Here is an 11,050-nt window from a genome sequence, read left to right as displayed (position 1 = left end):
CACATTGGGCTTGCACGAAGCCAGACCACCCCTGGGGACAGGCACGATGCTCTTGAAATGTCAGAAGGAGCCCTGCAAGCCTCCTGTCCTCTGCCACGTTCTGTGCGATGGGTATTGATTTCAGACACTGTTTCAGAGCAAAACGGAAAGCATGTGCCTTCGCAACTTGTCAAGCACTCAGCCAGCCTTGCACTGGGGCCCGGACACCAGCAGCCTGGGGCTGGTGCCTTTGGAAAGCAGAGCCAGGCCCTCTGAGGCTTGTTTCCTCCCTCCCTGAGATTCGATCAATGACGCAGCCAGTCAACATTTTCATTATTTTAACAAGCATACATCGAGGGCTCAGACCAGGAAAAAGGAAGGTTGAAGGAAGGGAAAAGGGAAAGCCTCCAGGCATGGGTGTCGACACAATTCAAGCAGAATAAAAATGTCAACATTCCCCTCCCTAGTCTTCTGTCTTTGGTACTTTTGGGGGGAGTCTGTTATCCTTTTGAGAAAGTCTGTGTCCACTGAGTTGACATTCATTACACATCATGGTAGACTTTGGGGGAGGGAGAAGAAGATGAATAAGGAATTGTAAGTTTTCCTTGGCTCACGGAAACTTACAACTGGGAAAGGAAAGCCGACGTGGGTATAAATACTGTGAGGAACCAAATCAAAGTGGGTGAGGAAGTGGGAAATGGGGAATGTAGTCTGAGCTGCACCGGTGCTAGGGGAGGACCCATTTTCAGTCCTGTCCCAGATAGATCACTAAAGGGAGAGAATATTAGGCCCCGAGGCAAGACTTGTTCTGCCCTCAAGTCAATGTAGAAACACTAATAGCAACAGAAGTCTTGAGCTTGATCTCATCCCCAGAGAGATAGATCATCTAGTTGAATATTCTCTTCATGTTTTAAATCCAAATGATACTTGAGCAGGTATGCATATCTCAGAGCTTCAAATATGAAGCATCCCAAGTTTTGAGTATACAATACAATCCTGCAAATGATCTTTTCACGAGAAGGTGCAGAAAGCGAGAATAAAGTCACCTATTGGTAGGAAGGTGGGGCCTGAGCAGGGAAACTGTCTGATATTGAAAGTGACCTTGAGGTTTCTGTCTTCAACCTCAGAGAACCACAGGAGGAACCAGCAAAATTAATGGTGGAAATAATGTAAGATAGGTGTTTAAAATGGTCTACAATGCTATCTATTTTTAATGATCTCGGATGCTAGAAACCCAAGGAAGGAAAGTCAGATTTAAAAATAACCAGTGAACCTTTGCTTGGTACGCCATATTTCACAAAGTTTCTAAACTTCCCTGGATCACCTTTCACACTATCTTAAGAATTAGTGTCCCCAGTGCTTAGAAATTAGACAAAGACAGGGAAAAGAAATGCGCAGGGGAAGACATATAAAAAAGACGGCTAAACGTAAGCTAAATGGATGACCAAATGAAGCCAAAGGTCAACCTGCAGATTTGCAGGCGCATCTCAGACCATTTGTTCATGCATTTATCTCATTCAGTCAACAAAACCTTACTGAACTCCCAGTATTTGGCAGCAACTGAACTGGGTTGCTGATACTCCAGAAACTTGTTACCCTGTAGATCATGCTAGGAATGGCCATTGATCTAAAATTGTGGGTACAAATAATACATTATATGTTAAAAAAAGAAGAAGAAGAAGAAGATAGCAGGAAGGGAAGAATGAAGGGGGGGGAATCGGAGGGGGAGACAAACCATGAGAAAAAACCTGAGGGCTCTAGAGGGGAGGGGGGTGGGGGGGATGGGTTAGCCTGGTGATGGGTATTAAAGAGGGCACGTTCTGCGTGGAGCACTGGGTGTTATACGCAAACAATGAATCATGGAACACTACATCAAAAACTAATGATGTAATGTATGGTGATTCACATAACATAATAATAAAAAAAAGAAAAGGAATAAATTAATTAAAATAAATAAATAAAAATAAATAAAATCGTGGGTAAATCCTGTCATCTTTGTTCCTAAATCAAAAGTACATAATGGTCATTCTACTTCTGTCTTTCATTCATTCGGTCCGTTGATTGCATACCGAACAAAGTATTTGATGTAATCTGTACCAGGCATTTCCTATCCCTTTGGAGGATACCAAGATTAATAGAATCCAGGTCCTGCCCTTAAAGAGATCCAGCCAAAGATTTCTAGTAATTCCAGTTAATAGTGACCAATACAATAATGATTACATAAACAAAATGCTATAATGGATAACAGTCAAAGGTGGGGAGGGAGGGAGGGATTTTTAAAGTTTGGAGAAGAAAGAAGAGATGGCATTGCTGAGGGTCACCAAATATGTGTGTAGGAGTTTTCCAGACTAAGAAAGGGCATTCCTGGCAGAGAGCACGACATACGAGGGGCCAGCGGACAAGAGTGTACGAAGGTGCTTTTAGAAACCTGCACCCAAACTTTACCAAGCAAAGATCAGACACTTAGGTTTGGTCAAAGAGCAGGTCTGTCAACAAGCAAAGAGCTATCTCATTTTACCAAGAGAATTAAACCCTACAGTCCTTCAGGTTGGGCTGCATTTTGAGGGGATGTGGAAATGTCTGATGTCTGGGGACACACAGAGCATCACTATAATGTCATACTTAAGGTTCCTTTGTCATTCCCTTCTGCAACTGTTTGTTCAGTAGCTTTATATTAGTCCCTGCGGGATGCCAGGCACCGTGTTAGAGCCTCAGAGTATAAATCATGATGAAAATAGACATCCAAGTCTTTGAGAGAAGAGTCGGGAAGCCACACAATACCGGAAGTGAAGTGTCAGAGAAACTCCAGAGCAGGCACTCTAGACCTGGCCTGGGAAGCTGGGGTCTAGGCCTTGGAAATGAGTTGCTTCATGGTATTGCACTGGGCAAACCCGCTTGGATGAAGTCCAAGCAGACCTAATACGCGGCATCCCCATCAAGCAGGTCTTGTCACCCGGAGTCGCTACATCTCCTATAGATATGCTTTTCCATCTGAATGCACATTGACAGCAAGGGATGCAAGTCCCTCCTGCGTGTGACAGAACTAATTCCAGAGTCACCGTTTTCTCTGTCAGTCTAGAGCGACCCTTGAATCTTGTTCAGAAGACTCTAATTGGAAAGGAAAACAAATGTGTTTCATGGAAAGGCTGTGACTTGACTCCATCATTTCTGTCAGTAGATAGGAAATTCAAGTGCAACTCCTGTATATAATTACCCATCATGTCTTGAATACAAAATTACTGCTTTCACAGGGTAGATACGTTCCACATACAAATACTGCAATAATATAGAAGGATGGTTAGGCAATAGATTTCATAAATGAAACAGACGAGTAGTAGAGACGTTTTTGCCACTATTTTATTTTATGCCTCATGATGACATATACAGGAGGATGGGATTCACATTCTTTTCCTATGATCACAAACTCTCTCCCATCCTCCCTCATTCCCCCTCACGGCTTCCTGGGGACCTGGAAGCAGCACTGGACAAGGAGTCAGGAAAAGTGGCTTCTTGGACTCCATCACAAATGACCTTTGGCAGGCAAAGTGATTTCATCCCTGCTCAGGGCTCCTCTCCAGCACGTGAAAAGCCCGTGAATGGTGGCACTTAGCCCACTGAGCTCCCAGCCTGCTGGGAAAAGCACTGGATTTAGATGTAAGAGAAGAGGTTAACATTGGTGTTCGGTGTTGCTGCCGACTGGCATATTACCTTCGGAAGGTCACATAAATTCACTAAGACCAAGTTCATTCACCTGCAGAGGGGGCCTAATTCCACCTGCCTCATAAATTTGTCCTGAAGGAAGTAATCCGAAGTGTTGCATAAACCACAGCAACTTATGGTACCATAAGGTGTTATTAAATTAGGATCAAATAAGACCACAAGTAAGATCTTATAACTACCGTGCTCTGAAGAGCACACAGTACGTGTGATATTGAATTTCTTATGCAGCCAACTGTGCTGTGTGCATTTCCCATAATCCAACTTTAAGTGCTAGGACATTTTAGGGCCGCCTCCTTTTATCATCAGCAGGGGAAAGGTTGGAAGATCCTGAGCAGTAGGATGCTCAGGAAGCCCACGTTGCCTTGCACTGGCCTATCCTAGAAAGATTAGATGACTCTAATGTTACAAGGATTTTTGTGTTCCCTTAGTGCCCACGGTTCTTGGTCATGCTGCTTCAGAGAATGCAGAGGTAGACCAGAGGAAGAATGGTAGGCAACAAAGCAAAGTTTATTGAGCAAGAGTATAAAGCTCCCAGAGAGGGATGGGGTCCTGAGTGGGTTGCCCCAGGAGTTTCTAAGTTTAGGGGTTTTAATGAGCTCTTTTGCGGAACTTTCTTAAGCAATCAGGGTGTGGTGAGTCGTGCCAATCAGGGCTTTGGTCACGTATCTGTCTACCTACCAGGTTAATGTCCATGTCTGATGGTCTTTTTTTGCCGGCATCTGGGGGCTTATATTCTAACTGCCCCTTGCCCGTGATATTGACAAATGCTTTGTGGTTAATTGTCTTACTTTAGAATGTTTTGCAGAAGTCATTTCTGCAAAGGCTGCAAAGCAGAAAGCTAGTGTGGTCCTGTCTAAGCTGCAAAAGAGAATGTCAGTGCTGTTTTAGTTGAGCTGTCCTGACTCCGTATTTTCTTGTTGGGGACCCTGGCCCTGACTACCGAACTGTCCAACTCACTCCTAACACTCAGACTCAGCAACTAGCGAGTGATGGCCTGATGCTACTCCAGGACTGGGGAAGGTGGGAGGGAAGAATGAGGGGCTCCTTTCTGCCCCAGGGATTCTAAGGTTCAATAGCAAGGCGGGGTGTGGGGGGGGGGCTCATGTAATCTTCCCCTTGCTCTGGTCAAACCAGTTCGGTGCTCAGGCCCAGGCTTGTTCAACAAGAATCAGGTGAAACCCTTTTATGCTAATGACACACGAGACTGAACCTCAGAGTGGCTTCTGTCAAAGTCTCTGCTTCTAAACTCGAGTGTGTTCACTTCACTGCCTCCCTCAATCAGTCAGGCATTCTAGAAGCACTCAGCCTTCTCCAAATGAACCCACTGATCCACAGCCCCACGCTTGGCCAAAACGAGAGAGAACATGCCGGACACATATCGTCCAGCATCCCCAGCATGTGGGACGTCTTGAGCAGGGGCAGTAGAAATAGCACTGGTACCTCCCTGCTTTTGGTCTTGGTCTGGGGCACGGGGTGGGCAGCATTTACGGCACCCCATGCCAAGCCAGAGCACCAGGACGTGGGCATGAGCTCTGCCAAAGAGGTTCCCCAGGGTAACTTTTATAGCTCTGCTATAGTAGTTACTTTTTTAAAGGTCAAGCTTTACATGTTTGTTTGGACTGGTGTTTCTTGGCCTAATCCAGATTGGGGGACCAAAAAAAAAAAAAAAAGAAGAAGAAGAAATTGACACAAATAGATTAATAGTTTGCAAGTGAAATCTACAGCTCATTTTGGGAACTCTCCCACGAGAGCCTTGCTTATTTCATTGAAAAGGTCAAGAAAGAGCAACATTTCTGTTCAGCTCAGGGTGCCCAAGGGGGCAAGAAGCAAGTCCCTGAGAAGAACATCTGGTTGGCAAGCACAAAGGACCAGAGCACCTGCGCACTCCTCCTGTGTTTACTCTGTGACTGGTTGTCCATTATCTACATAAAATAGGTTTCGGGGCTGGAAACAGGCTGTTCGTGCCAAGAAAGTTGGGAATGATAAGGCAGCCTGTTTAGCTTGGAATTCTCCCCATCCCAGCATGGGCGGGCCCCGCTGAGCCAAGACAGCTTTGGAACATTCTTCTGCCTCGCGCCTCTTTGCGGAAACCTCTACGAGTTTGGAGCTGGAGAGTGGCGGAGAGGCGCTGGGGGGCGAGAGTGTGGAGAAGGACTATGGGCCCCAGGATGCGGTTAGGGTATTATTTATTCCTCTGTGATGATTTTCTGGCAGGGCTTTTCATTTCTTAGCCTCTGGAAGGAGTTGCACATATCAAAAACAACACCAAAACAAACCACTTGAACACCCACACTTACAGGAAGCTTTACTCCAGGGGCCCAGCGGGCTTCTAAAGGAACAGGGAGGCCTGCTTAGTCTGCAGCTCTGCCCTTGGCAGCCATGGATGTCAGCCCTGAGTGCAATAATCCTGCCCTTCTTTGAAGCACTGTAGGTCTAGAAGGAAGCATCCCCCACGCAGACCCCTCTGGAAGCAGCCAAGGGTGCCCATGCAGCAGAGGCAAACCCCCTCACTGCCGGGGGGTGGGGGGGCCCAAACCCAGCACGATCTCCCGTTACCACCCTGAGTCAAAACTGCAGCAGGAGTCTGGTAGGTACCCTGAAGGTCATCAGCTTGGGGACCATTTGAAGCCTAGAATGAAGACGTGAGAAGTGTGTGGAAAAAAACAGAATCTCGTTTATTTGAGTCCTAGCTGAAGGCCAGTCTGGACAATGAACACTCTACATGCTTTTTCTGGTACGTTCTCTGGACAACTCGATTCTCCTTATTTCACAAGCAAGGGAAAGAAGGCTTTGGAAGGTGAAGCAATTCTTCCAGGGTCATGTTCCTCTGCCAGAAGGAAGCTCTGGGGTTTCAACCCAGGTCTCTCTGGCTTTTTCCACTGCACTGAGTAGCCTGCCAAAGGTTGCCGTGCATAGCTATCCTGTTGTCCTCCAAATTTATTCCGAAAGGCCCAGAGTGGTGCTGAGTTACCTGTCTGTTTCTAATGGCAGAGGCTGGTCTCCATTTCTTCCCTCAAGCACCCTCATCTCGATTTGAGATCAAGAAGAAGATTTCAGAACAATGGAGGGTATGCTGCACTAAAAGACTGAGAAGTCCAGTGCTGCCTCTCCTACCCTGTGCCTAGGCTCTCATTCCAGGCCTTATCACGCAAGACTGCAGCGCCCAATGCCATATATGTTTGCCCCATTGTTTAAGGATGTTCAACGCGGCTCTAGAAAACAAGAGAAACAGACCAATGAGGACAGAGGAGATAAAGTAGAGATGCAAGTAGCTGGTAAGACACATTAAACACAGATAAGGTAAGTGGAGCATACTCGTGCATACTGGTGGTAGGTGGGAAGGATGGAGTATGTGAAGCACTCAGAATTCATCACCACGCCTTCGGGCGCCTGGGTGGCTCAGTCGTTAAGCATCTGCCTTTGGGTCAGGTCGTGATCTCAGGGTCCTGGGATCGAGCCCCGCATCGGGCTCCCTGCTCGGCAGGAAGCCTGCTTCTCCCTCTCCCGCTCCCCCTGCCTGTGTTCCCTCCCTCTCTGTGTCTCTCTCTGTCAAATAAATAAATAAAATCTTAAAAAAAAAAAAAGTATTCACCAGGCCTCGAGTTGGCCACTTACTTGGTACACCCATCTTGGCTCTCCCTGTGCTCTGCCTAAAACACACCCTACTTTCTCTCTTTCTCTCTCTCAACTTCTCTCTAAAAAAAAACAAAATAAAAAACAAAAACAAAAACAAAAAGTAAGGCTTGCATGTCAGAGAAACAGAGAGAAACTGTGATCCTTTAACCTCGTTTGCACCCACCATGGGTGTGTTCCTTCTCCATTCCTGTCTCTTTCCCCTCGCTTCTCACTGTGTCTTTGAAACCAGTTTGCTAAACCATATGATGCAAACTGCTTAATTTGGCACTTGAGCCTTTATGTTCCTGACCTTTGCAGTAGGTGGCATGGTAATGTACTTGGAGGGTACCATTGCTTCAAGGTGATTTCCCACTTAGCACATGACCTCCCCGATTCAGCCTACCTTTAGCATTTTGTGCTTCTTCGTCTTCCAAACATAGGAAATCCTGATGGAGTGAAGTTGAGTGAAAGGAAAAGCAAAGAAAAGCAAGTAAACCCAGGAAGATTAACATGATTTTTTAAAAGGACAATACTTATGAATAACTTCCTGAATGTAATCATACCATTGGAATTTGCATTATTTAAATTTATTTTTTAAAAAATTTTTTTATTTATTTAAAAAAAAAATCCATTCAGTGTACTTTGAACTCAGTCTCTCTGTAGGTACTTTTACTATTCTCAAAGCCCTCTCAGCCACGGGGAACCTATGTGAGTGTTACAGTGACCTTCTGAGGTTCTCCCAACAGATATGACTCAAGTCAATAGAAAGAATTGCCTAAGGCTAAGTTTGCTACTAAAAGATGAGTCCCAACTTAGAATCCTAAACAAATATTCTTTCTGCTATGCCATGTACACATGAAACGTACATAGATTCCTATTCCTGTGTGGTAGGAATTGAAAGCTAGGGAAGATAAAGAGAGGCAGAAAAAGAAGATGGGTGGTAACAAACGATATATTTATATTTTACATATATGGTGTATATAGTACTGTTTACTGAAGTCCTACTTGGGCTCCAGCAATATTATATTGTCTTACCCACAGTATCTCTTTTCCTCAAAGTGCCAAGAAATGTTATTCTCAATTCACACTTGGTGAAAGGAAGATTTAGAGGTGTTCCTGTTATAACGTGCCTGCTCACAAGTAGAAAACCCAGATGTCCAACCTAGGTCGGCTGATCCTAAGACTTGCTTTCTGAGATGCAATCATCGTAAATATAGTTTCCAATTAAGAATCCATAAACTTGGGCGCCTGGGTGGCTCAGTTGGTTAAGCGACTGCCTTCGGCTCAGGTCATGATCCTGGAGTCCCGGGATCGAGTCCCGCATCAGGCTCCCTGCTCAGTGGGGAGTCTGCTTCTCCCTCTGACCCTCTTCCCTCTCGTGCTCTCTATCTCTCATTCTCTCTCTCTCAAATAAATAAATAAAATCTTTAAAAAAAAAAAAGAATCCATAAGCTTTTTGAGTTTTTGAGTATTGTCTGTGTGCCTGGTGATGTTAAGCATTCTCTGTGCGCCATCTTAGTTTCCCTCATACCAATCTTCAAAGAGCACCTCTAACAAGACATTTCCTTCCCAAAAGAATAAAGCTTAGGTGTTAAACTATAAATGTAGGGCTTTAGACATAAGAAGATGCAATGAGGGGTGGGGAGGGACTGGCTGGCTCAGTCAGAAGAGCATGTGACTCTTGATCTCAGGGTTTTGAGTTCAAGCCCCATGTTGGGTATGGAGATTTCTTAAAAATAAATAAATAAACTTTTTTAAAAAAAGAAGAAGATGCAATGGGGAATGATCAAAATACCCTGCTAAAATGAGGATTGTCTTTAATCCTTGATGTTGCCTTTGGATCTCTTCCCAAGCAGGGTCAAGAAGAAAAAACTATGAACCCAGAGATCAGGACTTGTCTCAGCAGAATGAATTAGAGAAGGCAGAATGAGTGACCCAGGGGACTAAATACAGCATGCAGACCTTCTTTAGATTCTGCTTCTAACAAACCAAACATAAAAAGACATCGAATGTGGAGTAGGTATTAGAGGACTCTAACAAATTATTTGGTTTTTGTTTTGCAACGTGTGATAATATTACTGTGAAATATTTAATAAAATATCTTCATTTTTTTGGTAATGCATATGCACAAAATGGACAAAATTTACAGACAAAATTCACGATTTCTTGGGAATGCTCTAAAATACTTAAGCAAAAAAAAAAAGATGAAGAGGGAAATATAGCAAAAATGCTAATAATTCTAGTTGATAGGTAATATTCTCATACCATTCTACTTTTATGTGTTTGAAATTTTTTATTATAAAAAGGAAAGAAAATATGTTGGTGGGTGATGGGGTTTAGAGAGGAAGGATAGAGAAGAGAGCTTGGGAAGGAATGGTCTGGAATGAAAGTGTTGAGGGCACCTAAGAAGACAGGAAAAATGCTAAAACCAAGACATGAACTCTGTGGGGTGAAGGAGATTTGTCTGAAGCTGCTATGGATGCATGTGATACTGTGACTTATAATAAGAAATATATATTTGGTCTCCATCCCTATTCTTAGTGCAGAGCTCCCAAAACCCTGAAAATTTATGTTAATGAGGTGACTTTTGAAAAACTCCTTTGTCATCCAAAGATGAGAGCTGGTTGCCAGGGGAACCAACCCTGTGATTAGAGGGCTGAAAGTTTCAGTCCCACCCAGAGATTGGGTTCAGTCATCAACAGGCAATGGTTTAACCAATTGAGCCTTTGTAATGAAGTCATCATAAAAAAACTAAAGGACAGGTTTCTGAGAGCTTTCAGGTTGAGGAACACGTGGAGGTCCTGGGAGAGTGGCATGCTCAGGAAGAGTAGGGAAGCTCCACACCCTTTCTGCATATCCTACCCTCTTGCATTTGGTTGTTCTGGAGTTAGATCCTTTTACAATAAACTGTTAATCTAGTAAGTGAGATGTTTCTCTGAGTTTTGTGAGCCTCTCTAGCAAATTAATCAAACACAAGGAGAAGGTTATGGGAAGCTCCTATCTATAGCTGGGTGGTAAGAAGCACAGGAGAAAACTTGGACTTGGGATTGGCATCTGAAGAGAGGAGACAGTCTTGTAGGGACTGAGCCCTCAACCTGTGGGATCAGACCCTACTTCCAGATAGATAGTGCCCTGAATTGAGTTGAGTTGTGGACACCCAGCTTGTGTCAGAGAATCGTTTGGTGGTGTGGGGAAAAAACACACATCTTAATACACCATCTCATTAAACCTCATCCTCATGGGTCCCCTGGAGTATATGTAATTGTGTCCAAATGACAGATAGGAACACTAAGACCCAGAGAGCTAAAGACCTTGGCATCACGTCCTGTGGGGCCCTGAGTCACAAAGGGGTGCAGATGGGTGGGGAGGAGAATGGAGAAGCCAATCAGGCAGGGATCCAATGGACCTTCTATAAAAGCAACACCAAGCGTTTGCATGAATCTTCACTTGAAGACACAAAAATCAAAGATTTAGAGAATTAAAGATGAATGTATTTGCTTGAAAAATGTAACCCAAAGGTTAATGAAAACATAAAGGAGAATCACAAATGAGAGTACCCAAAAGGTGCTTTTCAAAGATTCTAAACTTGTGTCAACCTCAACCTCACTACAATTGTTCCTGAGATCTCACCCACAACTGCATGCAATTTGCACCCAGAAATTCCCTCACATTGTAGTAGTTTGGTTATGAACTTGAAATTGCTTGCAGGAAGGTGGGGGGTGGGGGACATGGAGAA

Source organism: Callorhinus ursinus, unplaced genomic scaffold, assembly GCF_003265705.2.
Source record: "Callorhinus ursinus isolate GAN/ISIS: 27379988/994484 unplaced genomic scaffold, GSC_fseal_2.0 scaffold45, whole genome shotgun sequence".
NCBI lineage: Eukaryota > Metazoa > Chordata > Mammalia > Carnivora > Otariidae > Callorhinus > Callorhinus ursinus.
The sequence above is the reverse complement of the archived record's forward strand: the minus strand, read 5'-3'. Positions refer to the sequence as shown.